The 25,887-nt window shown below is 46.3% G+C and overlaps 1 long non-coding RNA gene across 7 annotated transcripts; it reads right to left on the bottom strand.

Annotated features, from left to right (window-relative positions):
- Nucleotides 1-2,163: 2,163 nt before the first annotated feature.
- LOC311437211 lies at nt 2,164-15,931 on the bottom strand. Of its 7 annotated transcripts, XR_014693365.1 has the most exons (11): nt 15,424-15,931; nt 12,118-12,283; nt 11,711-11,952; nt 10,212-10,589; nt 9,572-9,725; nt 9,149-9,280; nt 7,515-7,709; nt 5,105-5,201; nt 4,883-4,985; nt 4,510-4,784; nt 2,164-2,349 (listed from the first exon to the last, which is right to left on the bottom strand). It is a non-coding gene; the product is annotated as an uncharacterized lncRNA (long non-coding RNA). The 7 variants fall into 7 exon arrangements; XR_014693360.1 differs by having other exon boundaries at nt 9,149-9,434; nt 11,711-12,283; XR_014693361.1 differs by having other exon boundaries at nt 11,711-12,283.
- Nucleotides 15,932-25,887: the final 9,956 nt, after the last annotated feature.

The following is a 25,887-nucleotide window of genomic DNA, read 5'->3' as shown; positions in this document are numbered from 1 at the left end:
CTTTGAAACAACGATGGAGAATAAGAGGCAAATACATAAATAAAACGTGGTGCAGCCTGTTAAAATCCGCACAAAAGACAGATTAAGCAGGTTCAGCACCTCCTATAAAATCATTCCCTGTCACCATTCAAGTTTCACTCCTAGTTCTCCGAGCACAGAACAAACCTCCTGCTTTTATAGTTCAGATATGTGCTTAAATAGCCTAGAAAGAAATGTTGTGTGGCTAGAGAGTCCAGCAAATTTTAGGGTCAACTTTTGCCACCGTCAATTTCACCAGGCAGTATTTTACACCTCGAATAGTTAAAGTAAGCAAACTTTGAAGTTCCTTAATTGAAAATCTGGGATTTATTGAAGGCAACAATTTTATCTGAAAGTCTTTTTTTTTTTTTCTGCCCAATGGGATTTTTTTTTTGAATTCCAAATGAAAGATTTTATAGAAAAATAAAATTTGGAACATCTTAATTTGAGAATTGTTGGAAATGTTCCCTCTTCTCATTTAAAAAAGGTGACTCCTCCTTAAGAAGGAGTAATTTTTAAAATGCATGTATATATGAGAAAAACTATTTCCCTTTTAAAAAGTCTTAAACTTTTAACTTGCTTTAACCTTGAGTTTAGATTTTGATTTTCACTTTTGAAAATAAAACTTTCACTTGTTGTCCCTCTCCCTTTCTACGCAAGTAACACAAATAATACTTTGACTCTTTTTTCTAAACCAAAACTATGTACATAAAAACAAGTACATGAAATAAATCACTACTCTTTTTCTTTTATAAGCAAGCAGAAAGAGTGAGAATAAAAACAAAAATTGGGGAAAAAATAGGGATTTCCTCCAGATCTTTTTTTTTTTTTTTCCTAAAGCAAATTTCCTTATGGAAATATTTCAAGTGGGGAATTTTTCCTATGAAGAACCCATAGCTCCAGCTAGCTGGAGTCATTGATTTTACATACATTAAGACTGCCAGAATAAAATCTTAGATTTCTTTCATTTGCTTTATAGCAGCCCACTGCATTACTGTTACGTGGGTCACCGGGCCTGCCAACACTTCCATATATTCTCCGAACAATGCCTGTGAATAAGGTTTAGCAGAACAAAGGCTTTGTTAAAGGCACAGATAGCTCTGCTGCCTATTACAAAGATTATTAAATACTTCCTATTGTAAGAATACGGCTTTAGTTGCTTAAAACATTGCCCTACTCCAGGCATGTGAGTGAAATAACTCACGCTAATCGTGTGCCTTAGGGTTGGTTTGTGTGGGGGAAAGAGTTTTTTCATTATTATTTTTTAATATCAGCCAGAGTGACTCACCTGTTGCAGAGAAGGAGGTCTGGGAAACAAACACTGCTCAAGGGTTTTCTCAAATAATCTCTGAGCCCTTCAGTTTACAAAGTTGTAGTGTCTTAAATCTTTGCAACAAGGCGTAAAAATTGCTAGCTAAAATTTCTCTTCAGATAAAGAACAGACCTTTCACTTATCTCGTGATAATGTCCCCAAATACAACCGAATTTTAAGTGTTTTTAAGACTGCAGCTTGCACTTCCAAACAAATTGAATGGTGTGACTGCACGGAGCTGGGGATCTGCAGCACCACTTCCCAGGCAGGGGAAAGATTTGCAGAGAGCAACTCTAGAGGAAAAAGAATGAACTAAAATAGCAGATAGTAAATACGAATTTCAATTATAATCTGACATTGTCCTTCACATTTAGAGGATTCCCCATTCCTAGTACTGCTGCTCAAAGAAATGTTTATGGTGAAAAAGCCCACACCCTCACAGAAAGCACACCCAAAAGCTGAGGACATGCTGGTTTTGCTAGTTCAGGGCTGTTGCTGTCAGAGGTGCAGAGTTTGTGTGATGCTGATGACTGGAGCACCATGTCAGACTCCAGTCCTGCTGCCTGTGGCACTCTGAGAGTCTCCCGCTCTGCTTCCACGTGAAATGAGCCTGGGAGACACTAATAACCTGGCAAAAGTTTCACCATTTATCATCCTCTCCAGAAAGCCACCATTCCTCCACCTGCGAAAGGTTATCTCCTTCAGGTCTAGTTTCTTCAGCTTTCCTCTGATGAAAAAGAAAAAAAAAAAACCTAAACCAACATACAAAGTTACAACAACTAGAGATAACATCCCCGCACCTCAGCGATAGCTCCAGTGTGTTCATACCGGGTTACAGACTCTCTTCATGTCTGCAGAAGGGTTGCCCTGGATCTCAGCCATTCCGTTTGCCAATTCGTGACAAAGATCCTTTCATAACGGATCCCAGCTCATCATCCAGAGAGGTCTGATGTCGAAGGAGGCTTATTACAGCCATGCTTTCAAACTAACATTGGTTTGCCTTCCTCCTGCAGCGTGTCCTGGAAAGGTAACAGCCTCTTCACATGCTTGACTTGCAGTATATGAAAACTGCAGATATTAAAACCCCTCTTTAGCAGGAAAGTGAAAGGCTTCCTTCTGTAGAGATGGAGCTAACAAAAACATGCTATGTACATACATTTTATCTATGCCTTAAGCCTGTTTTAAAACATCTACACACAATCTTGGTGACAGTGGACATGCTGCTGAGATACTTAACTACCTGACTGTAGAAACCCCACATCCACAGCATGTCTCTAGAGAATAAAAAAGTAAAAAAATAAATAAATGTGTGTGTACAAAGTTAAAGATCCTTCTCTTTTAGCTGCATTTGGTACATCCCAGACTGCAGCAATCCCTCAAGGAGAAATATAGAAGTCACTCACCCAAGCATAACTTAAAAGCTGAATGTGCTTGTGCTGGGAGGAAGCAATGTCAATCCAGCTCTAAATACTGAAAGTCATAACACATGGGAGTTACAAATCTGATAATAAGATTTATTATGCTGAAACCGATAATTTAAAGAAAAGAAAAAGCAGTGCCTTTATCTAAGGAGAAAAAAATGACTTGATCATATACAGGCTCACAACAGCAGTATCAATATTATATAAAGCTTCAGAAGAAACACTGGGTAAAGGACAAAGAAAGCTATGGCAAAACGTGACCTAAGGGACAAACTTTAGTCCTGGATATAACAACAGCAGCCATTTGTGCCAATTCTATCCAAAGACCAGGGAAACCCTTGATACGTTGCCACGCAAAATGACTAGTTAAACTGGAGATGATAGGGATAAGACAAGTGCTGTAAGGAGGATAATAAATAGGCTAAAATGGAGATGAGAGCAAGTTGTACTGTCAGAACAGCTGAACTGAAGGGAGGTTACTGGAGGAATTCTCAATATCAGCCGTGGGATGTCTGCATTTAACACTGCCTCGACCAGTGTTGCTGCAAAATGTAGCAGCATTTCTAACCAAACGTGCTGCAGCACAGTTAAAAGACATTATCAGTACCAGGAAGAAGGGAACAACATCCTACGAAGTTCTCTAGTTTTCCAGTGCTGCTGGGATGGCAGAGCCACCCTGCGTGGACACAGACAGAAAGTGGCTCATCAAGAATCATTGCTGTTGTAGAGGGCACTGGTGATTCCTCAAGTCTTCTCTGATCATTTCTATTTGAGTGAGATTAATTCAAACTGGGAGAGGAATGGAAAACGGGTGAAAATGCAGCTCAGGGAACAGGAGAAACAACTAGGCAAGGGTCAGCTACAGCAGTCTAGCTTGGTCAATCAGGTGGCTCAAAGACTTGAAGGAGTCACCTCAGGGAACAACCTCGAGACAGCAGAGGGATGGTGTGAATGAAAGGTCAGTGCTGGCACCCGTGGCAAGGAATAAAGGGGGAGTAAGGATTTCTATGGATCATGGTAGCAGGGTTCACAAACAGCACCCCGAGAATAGCACCAGAAGTCTCAAGCTACAGCCTGATCGAGTCAGGAGCAGAGTTATAAAATAAGGTGCCTGCTCTCATGTCTGGGCAGTTCAGCCAGCAAAAGGGCAAGACATAATCTCAAAAACCTGATAAAAACAGCACTAGGTGCAGGTTACTCAGCAGGAAGAGGAGAGTGTTGAAAGGAGGAACACGATCCAGCAAGCACTTAGAGATGAGTATCTGTGCTCTGCTGATAAAGTTATGGCTCAAACTCTATTGCCCATTTCTGAAACGCTTTGAGTGAGCACACTTTTCGCAGTAACAATCAGATTCCAAAGGCACTGCTTGTTAGATAGGATTTTCATGCCCTGGAAAGAAACCAGCGTTGAATTAGAACTGCCCCAGAGATCAGCAAACGCATGAATTACCAGGCACTGTCATCTTCAGATTGAAAACAAGGTTCTGATTTGGAAAATCCAGGTCAAATTCAGGATTTCCGAGGAAGTCCCACACCATGTGTGCTGGCAGGTACTGCATATGCCAGATACAGCGTCTGAGCTGCAGGGGCAGATCCTGAGGTCTGTACTCGGTGCTCTATCTGTCTTATATCACTGGTAAAACTGGATTTTGATTAAGTATTATGCTAGGGATCCTCGCTACACACACACACATGCATGCATGCGTTCAGGCAGGCAGTCTCATAAACTTTAACTACACGCAGAAATCCCCACATTACCTCTTGGATGGGATCCAACACGTGAAGGGCACGCTGGCGGATGATCAGTACCCGCCAGGTACAAAGCTTTCTCTTTTCTCCCTGGGTTGAGTGCTGTCGTGATCTGCCCTATTGTCTTTGCAATAAAACTCATCAAATTCCACCAGGATAAAGTAACGAGCTGTAGCCCTTCTACCAACCTCCATCTGCTGTTTAAACCAGGCCAAGAAAACAACCAACAATGTCAACTCTTCATTCTGTTCCTCAGATCATCAGCTCTCTGAAAATAACAAAATCTGAAAGGCATATGGACCTTCTCATAAAAACAACAAACACACAAACAAACCCTCAGATGAGTTTCCCAAGTCAGCAGGATTTGTCTGCTAATTATTACCGTGCAGAGGGTCCAACAAGCCCAGAGCCAGGAATTCCCCGAGAAGAGGGCAGAGTTCTTCACCCCAAGAGGGACAGTTTGGGCAGGCTGAACTCCTTCATCTCTGGGGGAGGGGGAAATGCAGGGGATGGGGATTTAGCTCCCCAAATCAGCACAGCCCCCGAGACCTGGAAGGCCAGCAGGGGACTTGTGGTGAGCAGAGAGAGCTGCTTTTACCCTTACCTTCCTGCCAGTGCCCCTCAGAGGTAGAAGGACGGGCTCTGCAGTGGCAGGAAACCCCACTCTGATTTGGGACTTCTCCTTGAGGAGAAGTTTTGACCTGTATGGAAAGAAATACAGATAGATGAATGGTATCAGGTCTGGAATGCTAGGGGGAAAAAGAAAAAAAAAAAGGGGTGGGGGTGGAGAGCCTGTAGGTACTGAATATTTGGGCCCTGAAGTGTTCTCTCCCTCACCAGCCCTCTCTGACAACTTGGAAAGGTGTCCATGGGGCATGGAGAAAGGAGACAGGAACAACGCAAGGCTACAGCATCATACACAAACATGACCTTCCCCACAGACCTGCTGGGACCTGGTCTCTCCTCTTGGCAGAGGGGAAGGATGAGAACCAACACGGCAATCACCTTCAGCCAGAGGACCCCCACGTCTCAGCTCAGAGCTGCTGCCAGCCCTCTCTTCCAGGGAGAGGACAGAGCTCACCTCCCCATCCAGAAAAAAAAAAAAAGAAAAAAAGAAAAAGAAAAAAAAAAAAAAAAGTAGCATCTGTGGGAGAAAGACATATGTCTGGCCTCCACCGTGAACCCTGCGCCTGGCAGGAGAAAGCGATGCCGATTCCAGCCCCAGCTTTTCATTCCTGTTGTAACAGTCATAAACGCCTGCTGAAACCTAAGAAGAACAAGACTGTAATCCTAATAAAACAACATTCTGGAACCCTGAAAACTAGATGGAGGCTTCTCAGGCCAACTTTAAAATTATATTCCCCTCTCCAAAAGCTGCGCTTTCTGTGCGCCGGCTGGATGGATGCTGTTGGGCTGACCCCAGGAAGCACTGTGATGTGATATTTCAGCAGGGGAGGCACAGAAGGCAGTCTCAGCAGCACAGCAGCCATCCTGTCCCCAAAATATAGAGAACCTACTGTGCCCGGACTCTCGAGGTCCCCTCCTAAAAGCAAGGCAGGATCTTTGTCTCCAAAGCCAGCTTTCTTTTCCAGGTGCCCCGAAAGCCTGAGCAGCAGAGCAGGCACAAGCTGTGCTTGTCTGGATACAAAAGCTGGTGGAAAGGCACAAGTTTTCCATGCTGAAATCTTTCCCTTCTTATTTAAACTGTTGCACTGAACATAAGCCCTGGGGCTTTCCTCTGTGCACCAGCCACCCCTGCAGTGAAGAGGAGCAGGGAGGAAGGCTTCACCTTTCCCTCCTCCCCATCACGCAGAGGGCAGCTCCCCAGGGAGATGATGGCTGTGCTCACTTAGCTGGCACCTGCTTCCAGCCAGGTATCAAAGCAGCTAGCGCTTCTCTGTGGTCCCAAAAACACAGAGGGGACTGACCAGCAGCGAGCCTGAGGGTGGCAGATCCTCTGCGGCCGTAAATTCGCATCCTTCCCCTGGCATCGGCGGAGCTGGAGCGGCCCCAGCGAGGGAGCTGCTCTCTGGAACGCCTGCGTGGCGAGCTGTGCCAGCCCTTTCAGAAGGAAAAGCCCTCTGTTGCCAGCTCCTGTGATTTTCCTGTGAATCTTCCCCGATGTTATGTGAAACCCAAGCTCCCGTGGCGCTCTCTCCAGCACTTTCGCTTTAAGAAAAAAAATCTGTGGTCCCTACGGTCTTCAAGAAAAAAACTTCAGGAGATGGCCTGAACACATGCGAAAGGCTAAAAGTAGCAGGCACAGAATAAACCCATCTCATGATTTTTTAAAAGACTCTTGGCATTCTGGAGGCCCGGCTTGTGATCTGGGGACTGGCTGCAGAGAGCCCAACAACGAATTGGGAAAGTGCTGTCGTGTGATGACAAAGTCTTGGGTTTTGGTGGTGGAAAGCACTTGACAGCTCTCTGATCAGCTCTCCAGCAACACATAGCAATGACACGAGTCATCCCCTGCAGGGAATAGTACATTCCAGCTGCAAATGACCACGGGGTGCTAGTAATTTATCCGGTAAACAGCTTTTTTCTATCATCACGTGCTCTTCCAAGCATCAATTAATTAATGCTGCTAAGTCCCCAGTCAAGCAGGAAACTATTTGCAGGCGGTGGCTGGGGAAGCTCTGCAGGTGCAGCGATGCTGCGTGGCCCATGCCCAGCCTGGAGAGGTTATCGGGGTCAGGGCTGGCTCCTCTGGAGCTCTTCAGCTGCTCTTCAGCAGCAATTCCCCGATTAACCCCCTTCGTGCTGAGCTGCTGCAGCAAGCAGCCAGATTTTCAGCAGAGCACAGCACCTCTGTGTGCACTGAGCTCTGAAAACCTCACCCAACCATCCCTGGTGGGAAACGAGGGGCTGAAAATCTGCTCCCAGCCCCAATGTACTCTGAAGGGCTCATCCTGGTGCCGACACCGAGGGCCTCTCTGGCCTCGGGTGAATCATTTAACACCCACATAAACATACCCAGCCACGCAGCTCCTCCCCACACCACAAGCCCTTACCTACTCATTACATTAAGCTCGCTCTCGACTTCCTCGCTCGGCCCTGGCTGTGGGTGCTGAATTCTTAGAAATCTGGCCCGGAGCTATTTTGGATTGGCCCCGCAGAGCGCAGCAGGAAAGGCAAACCTCAGCTCGTGCGTGCAGCGTGCAGGGCACAAAAGGGGGCAGATCCCGACGGATTCACAAGAGCCTCAACTGTGGAAGAAAAGGGAAAAGTTATGCGAGCATTAGGGCACTGCTTCTGGTGTATTTTGAGTCTTTGCTGAGTGGAGCCTTTAATCTCCGCTGAGCAGAGCTTTTGTGAAGAGGGTCTTAAAGATTGGGAGAGAAATCGACAGACAGAGGCAACATCACAGACCAAAATCATAGCATGAGTTACTGCTGGTCATAAAAGAGTGAGCGTTGCTAAGCGTGATACCCAGATGGAGGAGATTCGGCCACCAGTGCCTCTCACACTATATTTTTCCCCCTCAGCCAGTACAGGCATCTCATCTCCCCTGTGCTTCTTTCTCAGGATCATTTCTGCACTGGAAAACAAGCCGTGGAAGTCACATTCCACGTATTGAGTCAAATCAGCTAAGTAGGATATTGCACGGTGTTTCAGTCCAGAGAGAGGGAAGAGAGAGAGCTCTTTACACTGAAATAACTAAAAGCTTCTAGCGTGACACAAAGGCAAACTTCACTAACCTTTAATTTTCCCCACTTCTTTACTGCGCACAGATCCAATGAAATCAAATGAGATAATCCCAGCCTGGTGCAGCCTGGAAGCAGAGGTGAAAACCTCCCAGAGCTCACACAATCAGAGCGGAGCTCGGACATTGTCGACTTCCCCCTCAACTATTTCCAAATAAAACACTTTTGTTGCTTGCTTGCTCCTGCCAAATGAGCTAACAATAAAAGAAGGAACTTGCAAAGCTCCTATCCACAGGAAAAAAAAATAGAAAGGGAAAAAGAAGTTGAGGATCTTAGGAAAAAAACAAAAGGAAAAAAATATTAAAAAGAAAAAGAAAACAAGAAACGAGAGGCCAGATCCTCTGGCTGGAGTAAAGCAGCGTAGGCCCAGCTCTGTTGCTTTACCCCAGGCAAATTGTGGCGTGGTGCTATTCTGCATTTCTCAGGGGTAGGGGGTGGTCTCCACTGGAAGATTGCGACACTGCAGGATACTTTTCCATATTAAAAAGGCGCTTTGGAGCGTTTTGTCTATTGCCAGGTTTTGGGTTTATTGAGGACTCATTTGGCAGAGCCATCCTGGAAGAACAATACAGATGTTTTATGGAGAAATAAACTGGGACTTGGGCTGGATTCTTTCAGCGCTGAATTCCACCTAATTTGGAGGGAGGAATGGCTCTTTTAATGAAGGGTGCAATCAAAACCTGTAGGAAAAGCCAATATGCCCTGGGCAAAGAGAGCAAGAGATATACTGCCCCTCTCTGCTTCAGCAGCCCAGTAAATTCTGGTCTCTTTAGCAGAGAGAAAGCCTCCCTTCTCACACCCCTCTTCACACAGGGAACCGGAGTCACCTCTTCCCTCCACAGCCTCAGCTGAGCCTCATAGAGGGAGTGCTGGCCTCTCAGCAACGAAGGGTCTTTGCAAATTACCTCTGCCACATCTTTACGTGGAGCTGATCCACTCACCTGTGGAGAACACAGGGCTTTGTGAGCTCTCCCTCAGCAGGGATCCACAGTCCTCTTCTTAATTGGCAGCATTTTTCGCTCAGCAGCTCCTGGAGCACCCAGGGATGATGCAGGACCTTCACTCATGAGAAGCTGCAAGGGAAGGGCTGAAAAAGTTGAATCTCCACTGACAGACAGCTATGGCTGGGCAGGCAGGACTCCCTTCCTCGCTAGGAAGGCAACGCCAGAAGACTGAAATCTCTGGGTTTGTTGTTTACTGTCAGCTATTTCTTTTCATCAGTTGTGCCTAATAAAAAAGCCAGCTTGATTCACTGCCTAATCCACTTTTTTTAGTCCCCACTCCACACAGATGGAAAGGAACACAGCGTGAGTACCCGTTCAATTGTGGCAATTGCCATCTACAGAAAAAAAGTGTTTGCCCACCTTGTGCTTCAGGTCAGCTCAAGTGAGAGGAAAGCCGCAGGCTACAAAGCCTTCTCTGGCTTTTCTTTGGCTTCCTCCTTCCTTCACATCGCACAATTTTTGCTCTTTGCATCACCCATCTCTTCAGATCTTTGTGGGGAGCTCAACGCTTCGGCTAGCAAAGCAAAGGAAGGGAGATGTGAGTGTTACCCTGACACGCTTCCCCCAGGGTTATTAGAAGTGGCCAGATGTGCTGGGCCATGCTATGGAAATGGCCACAGCGGAGGACTCCAACAGTGAAATATGGGAACAGAATTCACACAAGCTCCTAAACACGGTGCTGGGGGAAACTGCAAGGTACCAGAAAATAACCTACAGCTTAGGCAGCTCCAAGTATTTGATAGCTTGCAAGTCGAGGGATTGTCTGATGGAAAGACAGAGCTTTCAGGAATTGCTTTGGGCCAGCATTTGGCGAGGTAGCTTAGCCTGGCTCAGCTCCACGAAGCCCTGAAGCACATGCTTAACTTTAACCCTGCAAGAGCCACTGAAATCAGGGCAACAATCAGCACCCACAAACTGCACAGATAGCCGGGTGCCTGCTGATTCAGGGAAGCCTGGCTGGCACTTTCCCAGCTAAGCCAGAGCAGTGAAACCAGCTCACCTTCCCTGCTGGAGGCTTGTTCCCTGCCGGGATGCTTCAGTGCATCAGGCTGCACGGAGGAACAGCGATCTCCTTTCCTGAAACCATTTCTAACTTCTTCTCATTTGTTTCCCTCTCTTTTGAAGTTTCTCCTCCTTTTTTTTTTTTTTTTTTGGTTGGTTGGTTGTGTTGGGTTGGGTTTTTTTTTGGACAGCACGTGGGTTTTTGGAAATCCTTTGGAAATTCAGTTTAGAGGGTAGATATTCGGTTTATTTCTCAGCTCTGGAGTAGAAAACACAACATTTAAGGCAAGGGTAGAAGGTTCCTTTGAGCTCCATGGAAATCTTGTTCAGAGGATGAGGGACACAGCAAAAACGAGGCATTGCTTTTGGCCACCAGCTGAAAAATGACAATACTCAGAACTCATATTTATCTGTTACTGCTACTTCAGACCTCAATACTTATTTTTAGTCACCAGTGACAAGCTAACAAGTGCACTCCCCACTCACTACTGGGTTAATAGCTCCCATTCCCTGTTTATCTGACAAATGCAGCGATGGTCAGTTGTACACTGTGCAATACGCAATTTTTGGCCAGGCCTTCCTTTGGTGTCTCTGTTTGCATTTGCATTAACCTGGGGGTATTAACCGGGTCACGTAGACACCCAGGAACATAAACCAACCCGAACACCCAAAAAACACACACCACACGCAGAATCAACACACACAAACCACAGGATCGGGTGCAGTATCCATTGACACAACCAGATTAATCACATACACACCAAGGGAGTCAAAATGCAAACCGTCTGATTCCCACCCACCTCTTTCTGCACAAAGCTGGGTAAGGAGTAAAGCGCCCTGAGACATCACCAGCTTACTGCCCCTACCAGGTACCAGGAGCTTTAGTCCCTTGAAAATAAGGTCCTGTCCAGGTAGGGCAATTCCTAACCCTAAAAAGACTTCTGGTATGATCCCTGGTGTAAATCCCACTGAAATCCAAGTCCTTCGAGGCTCAGCACTCCCCAGGAAACAGCCCCCAAAGTCTGCATCCTCCAAGCCCAGGCGCTCTAATCCTTCCCACAAACACACCAAGTTTCTTCTTATAACAAGGTGCTATTTGTCCCCAGCTCCTCCTGGGAGGCTGTTTTCCAGCCTCTCTACTCCACATGGTCACAAAGCTTCCTCTGGGGATGGGGCTAGGGGCAGCCTGGTCTATGGGGAGGTGTCCCTGCCCGTGGCAGGGGGTTGGAATGAGATGATCTTTAAGGACCCTTCCAACCCAAACCATCCTGAGATTCTGTGATTCTCTCAAAGACCTCTCCATCCTCTCAAAGAGCTCTCCATTCCTCCAACATCTTCATTGTCTTTTTCTGCATGAGCCAAACTCACACTTCAGGAACAAGGAGACCAGAGTCATCCACAGGATGCCCCATGAGGCTTTACCAGTTCCTGGAAAATGCCGTACCTACCTTCTAGAGGAAGAAATACCTCCCAGAATACTTTTGAAGTTGTACATACCTTTTCAAAGGCCCCATCCTGCGACGGAGCAAGCCACACGTGTTTCTTCTCCTTTGTCATTCACAGCTGACAAGTCTCCAGTTTATAGTGGAAATTCTTATTACTCCCTAAACTCATGACTTTGCATTTTGCACTACTGGATTTCATCTCATTTCTATTACTCCAGTCTTCAAGGTCATCCAGTTCTTTCCGTATGGCACGCCTCCCAAGTTTGTGTCATCAGCAGGCTTCAGCAACACGCTCTGTTTTGTGCCAAGGCCATTCATGAAAATATTAAATAAGATCCGTCCCCAAGATGAATCCTTGAAGCACTACGCTCATATACCCAGCCAGATAGCTTTCCTTCTTATGCTACTTATTGTTGTCACGCAGTCAGTTGGACTCACACAAATTATTCAGGTTGTTACCTCACTCGTTCTGTCCGTGACTTCTCCTGATGTCCAGTTTCCTCAGGAACGGCAGATCCACCGGCCTCAATGGGAACTCCACAACGTAGGCACCCTCTCGCCAGCTGGTCTGGGGCTGTGGAGCTCATTTCCAGCAGGAGCAGAATGATCGTGAACCTCAGTGCTACTGGAATGAAAAGAAAATAAAAAACAAATAAAGCCTGGCCCTTACAGACATAAAATAATTTGGACTGTCCCAGACCAGCACTCCCAAGTAAAGCACCTCACAGTGAGCCAGTCCTGATATGACACAAAGACACGATGAGGACAGTTTCACTACAGTGGGTGACATTGGTGGTAGGGGGATGGACCAGCTGATCTTGAAGGTCTTCTCCAACCTTAATTTTTCTGTGTTTCTACAGTCTGGTAGGCAAGATCCTACACCTGCCCTGTTGTGTCGTGCCAGGCTTTGAGGAACCATTATGCCACTGTGCATTAAAATTAACACTGTTAAATGAACCTCGTTAAAACACGAAGCAAATACCTCTAATGAAAGAGGTGTTGGCTGAGTTGCTGTAATTTTACCTAATGTAGTAACCCCGTTACGAAGGAGGCACATGGTTTGATGCTTGTGCACATCGCTGCCTTTATGTGCTAGCATTTTGTTATCGATCAAATCCACTGGGGGATTTGATCAATAATAAAAAGTTGCACGTGGTTTTGTCTCATTTTAAGCAGGGAGGAAAAGAAAATGGGATCAATCCAAAGGGAATAAAGGTGATGTTGCTTTCCATTGATGACACTGAGAAATAAGCAGCTTGCCATTCCGAATTCAGTGGTATTTCTGTAATAAACACGTTTCCTGATGTATGCATGTGATTGTAATGAGCACAGTACAGAAATGACACCGTAATTTAGGAATAAGACAAATGCAAGTGATGTAGTTCAAAGCTCCACGGCTCTCCCTGGATTTTTGTTTGGTTTTCTGTTTTGTTTTTAACTGACTCTCCATGCCCACAAAAGCAAGGATAGCCTCAAGGGTTACCCCAGCTGAAAAGCATCTGAAGTGATCCCCGCTGACCTTTCTTTCTGATAGCACCCCGCCTGCCTTTTAACGGAGGCCTGAACCGAGTCAGAGGTGAAACAGATAAATGACTGAAGATCCAAATGTTTTCTCAACGGGCAAGTTCCCACATGCTCAATTTTCTTTTCCTCCATCAAGGACAAGAGGGGAAAAATTGCAAGTGATTAGCTAATGAACATCTGTTTCGCTTTATTTGTGCTTCCTTGCAGCCAGGAGTTGCATTTACTAATTTTTATTTCCTATTAAAAACAAAAAAAAAGGAGTTTTTGTTTTGTTTTGTTTTTTTTCCAAAGCCCGTCGAGGAGCAGGGCTCACAAGTGTGGCCATTCTTTCCAGCGCTGTGATTACCTGGCCCGCATGCCACGTCCTGTGTGGTTACCTTCTGTCCTGAACGTTTCATGTGGTTTGACATGTCTTTAATTTAGACAATCAGACCACGTCTAACCTGAAACAAAAACACTCTTTGGAGATCCTGAGCCCTTTTTGAATTCTACAGATGTCAACCCAGCGGGATGCGATGTCAAACCGTTAATTATATGCGTAAACAGGGCCGGTGGTAATTACACACTAAACACAAATATTGGCTGATGTAAATATAGACTGATTGTGCCCCCGCGCTACTAACTATTAAAAATAGCTGATCTAAGGCCAAGCTCTGCACCAACTTCAGATTTGGGCAACGCCATTGATTCACATTGACCTGTGTGTGCCCAATTCAGCTCCTGAGTTTATCTCCCTGCTTCTTTAATTTTGAGGGTTTTCACAGATCTGAACACTCGATCTTGCACAGGAATAACCAGAAGTGGTGTTTATGAACAAGCATCTCACCTGGAAATGATGATTTGGTGATCCGTTTGCCATCCAGCTCATAGAAATCAAGTTTTCCAAGGAAATTTGACCACTCACCTGAACTCCCCCACTCCTTCCAGCGTATTGCAAGCAGGTTCCCAAAATCTATCGCTGCTTTGGAGAATTACAGCCTTGCTTTGTGTACTCGCTTCAATTTCAGAGGCAACTTTGGCTCCTTCATTGTTCACTGTTGCCCAGCCTTGAACCAGGGTGAAGGAAATAAATTGCTAGCCGTAAACCTTTTAAAAACATGTTCCAGTTTCTTCCTCCTGCTCCCACAGATTTCCCTCCCATTTGCTTTGCCATTGAGTTGCACGCCCCAGCCTGTCTTCACGGCAGTCACGAAGACACCCAATTCTTGATGATACACTTTTACTCAACAGAACTAACTCCAAAAATATTGCAAGGACCATTTACGGCACATCTTGGAGCAAGATCCATAGCCAAGCTGCAGCAGTGTAAATCTGGAGGGACACTCGTTTGACACTTGTAACTGATATCATACTCTGCCCCATTTTATCACCCCCATCTTTCTTTATCGTCAAACTATCCGACCAACTTGTTCTCTAGAGAAGGATCATAAACCCACAGGTAATTGCAGGATGGCCACACAGACAGTAAAAAGAAAAAGCCTGCAGACGGGTAGTTCAAAGAGAGATTTCTCAAAAAAAACACTAAACCACTGAAAGGAGCCAAGCTGTGTCTCATTTGCAGATGTACTGGGAATCTATAAGTTTATTTAAAATCAGCCATAGCTGCAATACGCAACGCCTATCAAAATCAGACATTTACCCACAACTGTGGCTTTTGAAAGACGTGATTTACATCAGAACTGAAGAAGAAATAACAGGGCTTTTAGGCGGACTAATAAATGTATGGCCCAGATACATTTTCAGTAGCATATTTATTGTCCAAGGCCTCCAGTCAGCAGCACACTTAATTTTAAGCACATGCTTAAGTGCTTTACTGAACAAAGCTGAAATGGGGACCTACCGGGCAGCTCAAGAAAAGTACTTTCACATTAATTATCCTTCACGAGCAGTGATAGCAACCGAGCTTTTTACCATTGTATGCACAGTCCAAGCTTAGGTGCAGCTTTGCCTCTTGGAGCTGGAATCTAGCAAGGAAGGCAGCAAGCTTGGAGTGTGAGCAGAGCTTTCCTTGCCTCTTACGCAGCTCCATACGGCCCCTGGATGATCCAGCACAGAGCCCTGGAAAGGTTTCATCCAGTGCTGCGGGGGCCAAGGGGCTGGTGCACAGCTTTCAGAGCAGACAGTGGTACTGACTTACAGAAAGGTAAAGGAGGCAGGATTAAACAGAGCTACAACAACCGCACTGTTACGCCAAATGACTTCATGTGCCTCAACACACAGCTGACAAGATGAGAGGCTCACCAAGTCTGAATGTTGCTTAGCATCCAATCCACCCCGGCTATTTAGGTAGGGAAGATCGAGGGTGACCACATGCGTTACAGATGTGTAAAATCCTCCTTGCTGTCCTTAGTGGAAACACGAACACCTTCCTGAGTGAATGCGCTGGGTTAATGTTCTGCTCCAAGGATCGCATTTGGAGAAGACACCGCTGGGAACCCTGCAATCTTTAAAAGAGAAAGGAAAAGTAATGGTATCAAGTGAAACCTTTGTCAGTCAGAGGACTGCGGGGCTTATTCTGAGATAAGAGACAATTTCAGAGAAGTGAGATGTTGCCAGGAGATAATGATTTCCTGCAAGATTGAGCAACACTGAGTAGTCACAGCTCCTCAAATAGCACGTGAGGCAGGTAGGAGGATTCATTTCCTGAGGACAAGACTTTGCACAATAGCGGGCAACTACTGGCGCGAGCAGTCCCACAGACTTGTCATTACTCTGACCTCGCTGGGGTCACTTGCACAAGAAATTGCTTGATTTTATATGTCTGGAGATCCCCAGAACGACTCTCAGAGGCTGCAGACTGCCTCTCTTCATTGAAGTGCACACACACGTAGAAGAACAAGCAGCTACATTAGCTCTGGGCCTCAGGAAGCCTGGGTCTCTTTCGGTTGATGCTCTGTGGATGACCGAGTGCTTGACCAAGTCTTGCCTGCAGTGTGAACTTGCCCTGTATAAGACACCAAAGAAGCATCCTGAGAGAGAGAGGAGTTCCAGCTGAAAGAAAGTCATCACCCACTCTGCATCATATTAAACACTGGAGAATCCACACATAATTACTGCTTTAATTGAAGGGTGGATTCTCTGGTACCTACTTACATCACACCATAATCTCACATTTTCACCTTTTCTTGCTCTTCTCCATCTTCTGATGGCTTATAAGGGTTGAGCTCAGATTTCTCTGTGCTAGGAGGAGTAATTAGGTCTCTATCCAATGTTTGGCCATTGATTGGTTTTGAGACTCTCTCAGATTTGGGTGAAATTGGCCTATGGACAGAGATTGATAGGGCAAAAAGCAGAGCCAAGGACCCCACACACCTGAACAGTCATCCTGAGCATGACTGCGTAAAACTTTGTTTCCCCTTAGGAAATCAGGCTAAAAACACGGACCAAAAAGAAGATGAATTTGTTATTGTATTGCACTCCCACATTTAGCACAAGACTCTGTGACAAATCTGGCGTGTGGCAGTGCTGGAAGGACTTGGCTGAGACAAATCTCATGCCAGGGTCTATGCACACATACCAAGAAAACAGTTTTATTCTCACAATTTTTTAGTCTAAGGAAACCGGACTGGCAGAAAGTTGAAGAAATATAGGATCGCTGCCCCCACTTTCAGAATAGGTAAGGGTTCAGATCCACAAAGATGTTTAGATGTTTCGTTCCCATTTATCTCAGTAGGAGCCCAGCTGCACTGTATATTTGCAGATTTGGGCTCAAGTCACTTGTCCAGTGTTGCTCTGGAAATCCGAGGGAACCCAGCACTTGCCTGTGCCAGTTCAGAGCCTTCGTTGTACGACCAGGTCTTTTTTTTCTGAGCCAGTCATGTTCGGCACACCAGAACTGCAGAGACCCTACAAACACCTTAGTGCTAGTGTGGACTGCTGCAGAGTAAACCTGAGCCTTCTGACAATTTTCTCTGTTGACTTTTAGAGACCCCACAGGGGCAATGTGCAGGCCCTAGAAGAGCGACCAGTTATAAAACACCGTTCTTTATGCTCCAGAGCCCGACTACAGCTGCTCCTGGCCTGCCCTGGTTTTAAAAGCCGCACAGGACATGCCGGCTGCTCAATGTGTCGCGTGGGGCCCAAACACTTCTGCCTGACCTGGCTTTCAAGCCTTCCTCCCACAGGTGAGGGGCAATCACAGGAAATAAATTCCCCAGGCCCAGTCATGTGTGCAGCTATGGGATGGCGGAGTCAGGCCTTGCCGGTCCAACTGGGAGCCTCCGAGCAAGAGGCTCGCATGCTGTCCTGTCCTTTTTATTTTTTGGGTTTCTTATGTCCCCTATAGATGCCATGAGGCAAGGAGAAAGATGGCAATTTTAGTGCCTCGGGTGCCCTGAGCCTGTCTGATTTTCAGGTCCCCTTCCTGCGTGTCCCACGTGCCTCTGAGGCACGGGGAGAAGGGGCTGAGACACACCAGGATCTGTAGCACCAAGGAGATGGGTGCTGTCCTCAGGGTGTAACGAACCCCCAAGGGCTTCAACAGAGGTCTGGGGACTGATATGAGGTGAATTAAATCAAAATCTTCCTGCTGGTTCTGGTGGCTTGTGGATCAGAGGCCTACGGGCCTACTCTGCCACCTCAGCTCGCAGCAGGGCCGAGGAGAGATCCCAGAACTCCCAGCCCCCAGTAATGCCTGCAAAACTTAAAGATTTGCAGAGTTTACTTGCAAAGCCTTTTAGAAGCAGAGACGAGTAAACAAGAGTGAAAAGTTAAACAAAGGAAATACATTTATGCTTGTACTGTTTTCAAGTTTATGCAAACAATCCATTTCTAAAGCTGTCACTGACACTCCTGGCACGTTCTCATTCCCCAGCTCAGAGTCATGCTGGAAACTGAAATCACAAGCATTTCTGAGATGCTTTGGGCAAAATACCTCCCTCAGCTCCACCAGCCGAAAATCAGTGAGTCCACTACAGCCGTGGAGCCGTGGCAACGTCCTTGTGCACTGACTGACTCTGGAAGGAGAGAGAGAAGAGCGTGAATTTCTCTGCCCACAGTGGCCATGGAGGAAGCTGGTTTAGGGTTAGTCAAATGAATTATGAAGATCAGTTGAAGCAGTAACAGCAGGAAACCATCAGGCAGAGCAGGAATTAGAAAATACTGCTTTCTAGCTGGTCAGGCAGTAAGTGGATCTGCCACCAGCGTAACCTTTTAGTCATGAGTTGAGCAGGGGAAGGAGACGAGGACAGCCCGCTCTGCACTGGCAGAGCCCTCCGAGCTCCACGTAGGAAGGGAAGGCACACCACTGGATCCACGAGCTACCGTGAGAGTCACTGCAGGGTGTTAATTTCTCTAATAACTCAGAGGCATTTTCCTGCTCACATGAATTCACCTCTGCATGCTGGATTCTGCAAACGGCACAGCAGGCAGGGCAGGGGGTGCGGAGTGCTGGGGGTCCTGTTTGGAAAGATAGGGGTGTCCCATAGAAATCCAGAGGGGTGAGGAGCAGCCAGGGCTGGACTCCTTCCAGCCTCCCCAGGCAGCCTTACAGGGGAAAGAGGGAGCAGTCCTTCTGCCAGCATTCACAGCAAGAAATAAAGGGTCACTTTCTGCCCAGGCTGCCAGGGGTAGAGGCCGCTGAGGTCAGCAAAGCCACAGTTTCCCAAACTACGTCTCCAAACGTGGTATGGGTTTAACTCAAAGTGAAAGCATGCGCATTTATGACGGGCGAACAGCACAAGTGGCACTTCAGCTAGAAGACAGCACAGTTGCCATTCAGACATCTCTTCACCCTTCTTCCTCTCCTCCATTCAGCTGCACGAGCCAGCGTGTTTAACAGCTGATCCATCTGGAGGAGAGCCTACAAAGTTAATTTCTAGCTTTGAGATGGTTACTGGTAATTGTAGGTAATTTCAAATATAATTGCAATCGAGTTGAAAAAGCTCTGTTTGCAATGTTTATGCTCATCACTCTAATTTAAGACCTCGAATGCTGGATACGCTGCTCTTCAATACACACCCATTTTTCATCTTCCTGATTTCACCACCAGTGATTATAAAAACAGCCCCAGCAAACCACAGTCTGCAATGCAAGCCCAATGTTTGAAAAGTTGCATATAAAGTTTCAAGCCGAGCTGCTTGAAGGTTAACGACGGAGCATGTTAATGATTATCAAATAGACGGGGGAAGCCGCAAAGCGCTTCGAACACCGAAATGCAAGAGCCCCTCCGAACGACTGGTGGCTAACCTTGTTTAGCATAATGCTGCTCTTCAAAGAAGTGGAACTGTTGCATGTCGCAAATATGTCCACATGTCGTTTTAATACAGGAATAATTACCCGTGGCATGTTTGTTAGTGGAAAAAAGCAAAGGTCTCCTGTTACTTACACATAATAAAACCTGCATTGTTTACCACGAATGAGTTATATGAGACTGGTAATAAATAAGTGTTGTAACAAACTTTGGTGCCCAGGCCTACAGACTGAGCTTAATATCTGCAGTTTGGTAGCACCTTGAGGCCCCCGGTAAGATCTGGGCTGCTGGGCCTGCTGCAGAGTAAGAAATTGCCTCTGTTATGAAACACGTCAAAGATGGTACAGGCAGAATAACAAGATTCAAACCCCTGAGCAAGGTGACTCTAAACACGCAAGCATCTCCAAAAAGCACAGCAGAGAGGGACGCGCTGCAGGTGGCCTTGCTGCTCCCTCCACAACATCCCCTACGCTGTCAGCCACGTGGGATGAAAGCAGGCAGGGGACAGAGCAAAACCAAAGAGCTTTCAGCGCTGCGTGGATGCTACCGAAGAGGCAAATACACCAAGCTGCTCAGATCTGCAACTGCTCGCAGGCTTGAGGCTCTAACATGACCATTTTAAAAGCTAGACTACACCCTTGAAATTAAAATCAACAGCTGCATGCTGGCTTTGTACACTTAAAATAAAATATCTGGTTTTTAAAAAATACACTTGGTTTTCTACAGTTGACAAAAGTGCTTTGTAGTTTTAAGCTTTTTAGTGGCTAAAGTTGTATCTGCCAAATCTATGCATGTATCAGAGTATCCCTGTCTGTATCTATATCCACAGCTAATCTCTGTGAAAATGTGACTGCTTAAAAAAAAGAAAAAAAGAAAAAAAGAAAAAAGAAAAAAAGAAAAAAAGAAAAAAAAGAAAAAAAGAAAAAAGAAAAAAAGAAAAAAAGAAAAAAAGAAAAAAAAAAAAGAACCTCAGCTTGCTATGTTCTTGACTCAAAACACCAAGATAGCTAAAGGAACTATTTAAAGGTAGAGCTGCTCAGGAAACGATTTGTTTTTCTATGAAAAATTTAGAGGAAAATGAAAAAAAAAATGTTTTTCCTCAACGTTTTCCTACGTTTTGTTTTAAAATGAAAAAGTATCTTTACTTAAACTGTTTTTGTTGGGTTTTGGCAGCCATCGAACCATTTGAGAAGTGTTGCAACAGAAAATGATCCCGCCAGCCCTACTGAGAGCATCAATTCTGCAAAGATTTGAGCACTTGCTTATTTTAATGCAACCCACAAAGGTAAGCCTCTTTGGAGAGCTAGGACTGAAATGTCCTTAAAACAAAGTATATGTAGTGTATCTGAAGCAAACTTTAAAAACCTGCTTTAGGAGTGAAATGGCCTTATTTTAACTTCTCAGTAAGTTGCTTTAAATAGAGGAGGACGCAGCTGCAGAAGAGCTGGTAGAGGCTGCAGATGATTTGTAGCTCTGCACCACTTGACCCAAGGCCGATGTCGCTCCAGGCAACGTTAACTGCTCCTTCATTCACTCCCAAAAGTGCAAGCCAATTTTCCTCTTCCTTTCTGTTTCTTCACTCGAAGAAATAAGGAGGACAATCCTTGACCTTAGTCTCAGTGGAAGTCCTAGTCACTTCGTTTTGGGTGGGAAGGTTTACTAAAGCTGAGGAGCTTTAAGGAAAAACAAAAGAATAAAACAAAGGAGAAAAAATCAAGGGAATTATTTTCATGGCAACCTTGCAAGTCAGCAAGGCTGCTCCGGACTTCTGCAGGAGAAAGCCCAAATGTTGGTTAGCTTCAAATGAGGTCCTGATCTCACAGGCATCAAACCCTCTCTGCTCACATCCTTCCCCAGCTGCTTGGCTCGATGTGTTAGACCCACAACCCCAACCAACAACCTGGTAAAGGTGGAAAAAGGAAAATCTGAACGATTTACGCTCAAGAGTCACGCTGGTGGCCACCAGGACCCAAGATTCATCAGCAGAATCTCTCCGCTTCCCTGTCACTGAGCTCCAGATCCTCCTCTGCAGCAGTCACGGGCAACCACACAGCAGGGCTGAAACCTCCAGCTCCTGGGGACCAGACCCGCTCTGTTCCTTCAGCCTTGCGAAGTCTGCGCAGTGATATCTGCGACTACACCATCAAATAAGGCTTTACTGAGAGGGCAAAAGAATAGAGGGGCCTCAGAAACATGATAATCAAAGGCAGCTGCACGCAAGGCATTACTCTCCAGCTCTAAGAATAACCATTAATTGTTTGCACGGGTCAAAAAAATAAGAGCTCCCATGAAAACTGAATATCAATTCGTGCCTAATGAGAGGCTGATTAAACATAATAGAGAAATGAGAGCAAGGGAGAAAATTTCAGGACCTTGATTCTGGCCACCTGGCGGAACCAAAAGTGATGGTGAAACTGACTGAGACAACAAAGTCTGGTCTTTAGGAGCTCAGCCAGTTGTGTTTGTTACTTCCTTCGTGTTATACAACACCTTCCTGTTATATAAGGGTGGCTGGAAAAGCCTACGGTGTTACTCAAGGGAAAGGGCGCGAGGACCTTGAGTCCTTCCCCAGGATTGCAGAGGACTTTGGAATGGGATAGCAAGAAGAAATAAAGAAAAGGGTTTTTTCTTGCCAATTTTGTACATACTGAGTGTCCCAGAAAAATCCCTCCAAGAACACAGAGAGCAGTGCTTTGCAACGAGTGTCTTCAGCTCACTGATTCGTTTTCTCCCTCTGTACTGTGTTCTGTCTTGCCATCCGGGCTGAAGGCACTTCTGCATACCCTGTGAGCCAAAGAATAACCTTTATCCATCCACAGGGGTCTACAAAAGGCAGAGAAGGAACAGCTAGAGCTACCCTGCCACCGCAGGTCACGTCTTCAGCATGGCTGGCAGAGTGTTTAGCCCACGGTGATAAACCTACAAACTTGTCAAGACAAATCTGAAGCTACCTTGCCATTACCTCGTAGCCTGCCAAGCACTCCTGAGTACAAAAGAAAGGCAGAAAGGATCAAAATCTGAAGCACAAAGTGAACCTACTGTAAGGGGCACACCTTTTCTTCTTCTAAGCTGTGGCAGCACACCGAAATGGAGGGCATTAAAATTATCCTGCCCCAGATGCTGCTGCTACAGGTGGCCAGGACACCAGCAGATCCAGGTCTGTGCTCCTTGTTCTCTGGGAAGCAATTAGCCCTGAAAGATGGCCACATCTGATGTCCTTTATCATCACAGCATGGTCCAGATGGCAGCAGCTAAGGAATCCCAACGTGTCCTGGCTTGCTTTGGTCGGAGGCGGCCGACAACGCCACAAGACCACGAGATGGGAAACGGCCTCCTCTTTATCTGTGTGTAAATGAGGATCTGGTAGCCACATGCCTGGGAGGAGGACGGCAGGGACAATGCGAAACCACGCACCGTTTGAGCGAGATGTTACTGCTCCTCGGTGGAGACGGATGAAACCAGCCAGGGAAGTTGTTCCTCTCGTGAAACCTCCCCATTTCAGCTCCGCCATCTGGTCTCTGAGAGAGGCAGTGGGTAATGGATGGGTAATCCCCAAGGAGCACAAGCCAAGTTCCCAGACTTATTTTTCAAATGCTTTGCATTTCACTGTGCAAGTTGGAACACCAGAAAAAAAGACCTTTCTTGGTAGCTGCTCTTCTATTCCTGGAACTTGGCAAAGAGACACTCAGAGATGCTAGAGATGCTCTAGCGTTCCAGAGGCCAATAGGCAATGCGAAATATTCGGAGAAATGCAGCAAATGCAGGGCCAAGGAAAAAATATTTCTGGTGGCAAAAATCAACCCTAACCTTTGTAAAATGCACGTCAACAACAGCATTGTTTGTTATTACCAACTATAGCCCGGTTGTTACTTTTGAGCTAAGAACTGGTCCTGATTCATATTCCATCTATGCTGTTCTGCATCGCAGGCCTCCATCCTTCTGCCTTCTGTTCCACTTGGGAAACTTCCCTCTAGTATTTAACAACTAAGCCACTGTATTTCGGGTCCTCTTTTCATCCCGAATCACGTGGAAAAAAAGAAAACCTTAACCTGAAAAACCTGTGGTCAGGCTCTGCAGTTTATGATTTACCAGAATTATGCAGTGCATTGCATAAATAGCCTTGAATTATAGATGGGACTTCAGCTGAACCCCGCACCTATTAATCCAGATATTTGTATTTGCTCTGTACTCTGCATCACTTGACACAAGCTACTGTTTCTGATTCGGTAACTAAAGCTATATAAACAGAAGGCTGTTCCCTAAATTCGTACAGTTTGATTCTTTCTCTGAAGTCGCATTAGTACCTGTATTGGCAAGTATTTCACTTCTGGGCACAGCCTTGTAAGAATTCATTCATTTAAAAGACGGAAAAAGGAGGTAATTCGTGGCTAATCAAATTCTAGACCTTTATTTGAACAAAAGCTTTCTGTCCCTAGGAGCCACACTTAAAATGACATTTTAAAAAGTCCGCATTTAGGTTTCAAAATCAAGCACGGCAAACGAAGGGAAGCGGAGATCTCGCTACAGCTCCCTTGTGCTTCTGTCTCATGATGTGCTCCTTCATCACAGCATCATTTCAGACCATTTTTGCGTTCAAACAGGGTGAACACTGCGGAATGAATGAGCAGCTATTCAGTATGTCGCTCCCCCCTCACTACACGCTACGTCTGCCTATCCCTTCGTTTGCAACCCAAACCCTGCTGAAGGCAGGGTTAATAATTTCTCTCTAGGTTTTCCTAAAGAGCATTTCAGTGGACACGAGCGCTTGCCCAATATTCATCAATCACTCTGCAAAACGGGGAAGTGGTACACTTGTCGTTGTGTAGGCAAGGAGCTGAGGCACAGAAGGGAGGCCAAAAGTGCCCATCAATTCTCAGAGCCCGATTCGATATGCCCTGGCCATGATTATCCATGGTACTTAGCCTTATACACTGCGTTATGCATTCAACATACCACTCTTGTTGAATAAAGTGGCTGCTGGTGGCCCTGTGTAATCCTGCATTACCAGATTTGTAGGATTGTAAGTCAGGGAAGGCGATCAGCACCCAAACAGTGGCCCCAGGACGTGTCCAGCTAAGGGACGGCCCCACCGAGGGACTGCCCCATTTTCCCAGGCAGCATTACAACACCTTAGGGTTGGGACCACCCAGTCCCTCGTTCATCACACAGTTCCCTGCTGAAGCACCCGCAGGGAGGAGTCTCACAGACACCACACCAATGGAACGGGAATTGTTCCCGTGCATTTCTCTCCGTTACAAAGCAGGGCAGTGGTCCAAGGGCATGCCAGCACGGGGAGATACAAATAATGGTCCCTGTCCTGGTGCTCGTGTACAAGGGGTCACTTCGAGAGCTGCTTTGTGCTGATATTTCTTTCTCTATCTGGAGAGCTGATGCAAGGAAAGGTTTGGTTTGGCCCTTTGGATTTGCAGTAAGATGCCCTCATTATCATATTTTGTCATCATCACTGCAATTTTTGTCCTCATTTTGTCATTGTCATCCTCATTGCAAATATTGTTCTCAGTTTAAAAAAAAAAAAAACAGGGATGAAGATTTCCCTCCTTCCTCACTCCACCTGTTCCAGCGCTGCATTTCCCTCCCAGCAGGAAGTTTTCCCAACGTCCAACTCAAACTTACCATGCTGCAATCTGTGTCCACCGCCCTTTCATACCACCTGCCACCACCAGAAGAGGTTGCTCCCACTGTCTTTGCAGCTGCCCCTCAGGCAGAGGTACTAAATGTCCTCTTCGCCTCCTCTTTGTGTGGTTGCAGCCCTGAAGGAAGCAGGGTGCCCAGCCCTGAAGGCTCTGCTTGCCCCAGGGGCCAGCCGAAGCACCTGCACCATCACCCCCAGGCTCCCATCTCAGCTGTGACCTGGAGTTTCAGGCTGGAGTTTCCCTTCCCTGCAGGCAGCAGAGGGATAGAGGGAGGTTTGTCAGGAGGGAGGGAGGTTTCTCAGTCTCTCCTTGGTCTGACATGGATTGGGGACATGGCCAGAACCAGCATCAGCAGGGACCAAAGGAAAATTCACATCTTTCAGACTCCAGCACACAGGCAGAGGGATGCAGAGGCACCGAGACCACGAACAGGCAGAGGCAGCACCCTCTTAACCACTGAGGAACCCAAAAAGGACCAAAAGAGCTGCTTTCTCCAGGTACCACCACAGTCTGGGAAGCATACCAAGAGGCGCTCAGGCAGGGAGGGAGTTTAGCCCAGGTACAAAAAGGGAAGAGGCTGGGCTGCGGGGCAGTTAACCTCTGACAGACAGCCCGTAATATACCTGACAGAGAAAACAAACCAGGTGGTGCCACTGCTCGGAAAACACCGAGGCGCAGCGGGGGGGGACTGGGGATGGAGAAGGGGACGAGGGAAAACTTGAGCAGGGGAGAAGGGAGAGGGCAGGAGTCGTTAACCCCTGCTAGCAAGGATAAAGTATTGCACTCCCCATCTCACTCATTTGGCTGCCTCAGCTCCAGGAGGGCTGCATCCAGTCCCGCACAGAAATTTAGAGCCAGGTT

Source organism: Aythya ferina (genome assembly GCF_964211825.1).
Source record: "Aythya ferina genome assembly, chromosome: 5".
Classification (NCBI taxonomy): domain Eukaryota; kingdom Metazoa; phylum Chordata; class Aves; order Anseriformes; family Anatidae; genus Aythya; species Aythya ferina.
The sequence above is the reverse complement of the archived record's forward strand: the minus strand, read 5'-3'. Positions and strand labels throughout refer to the sequence as shown.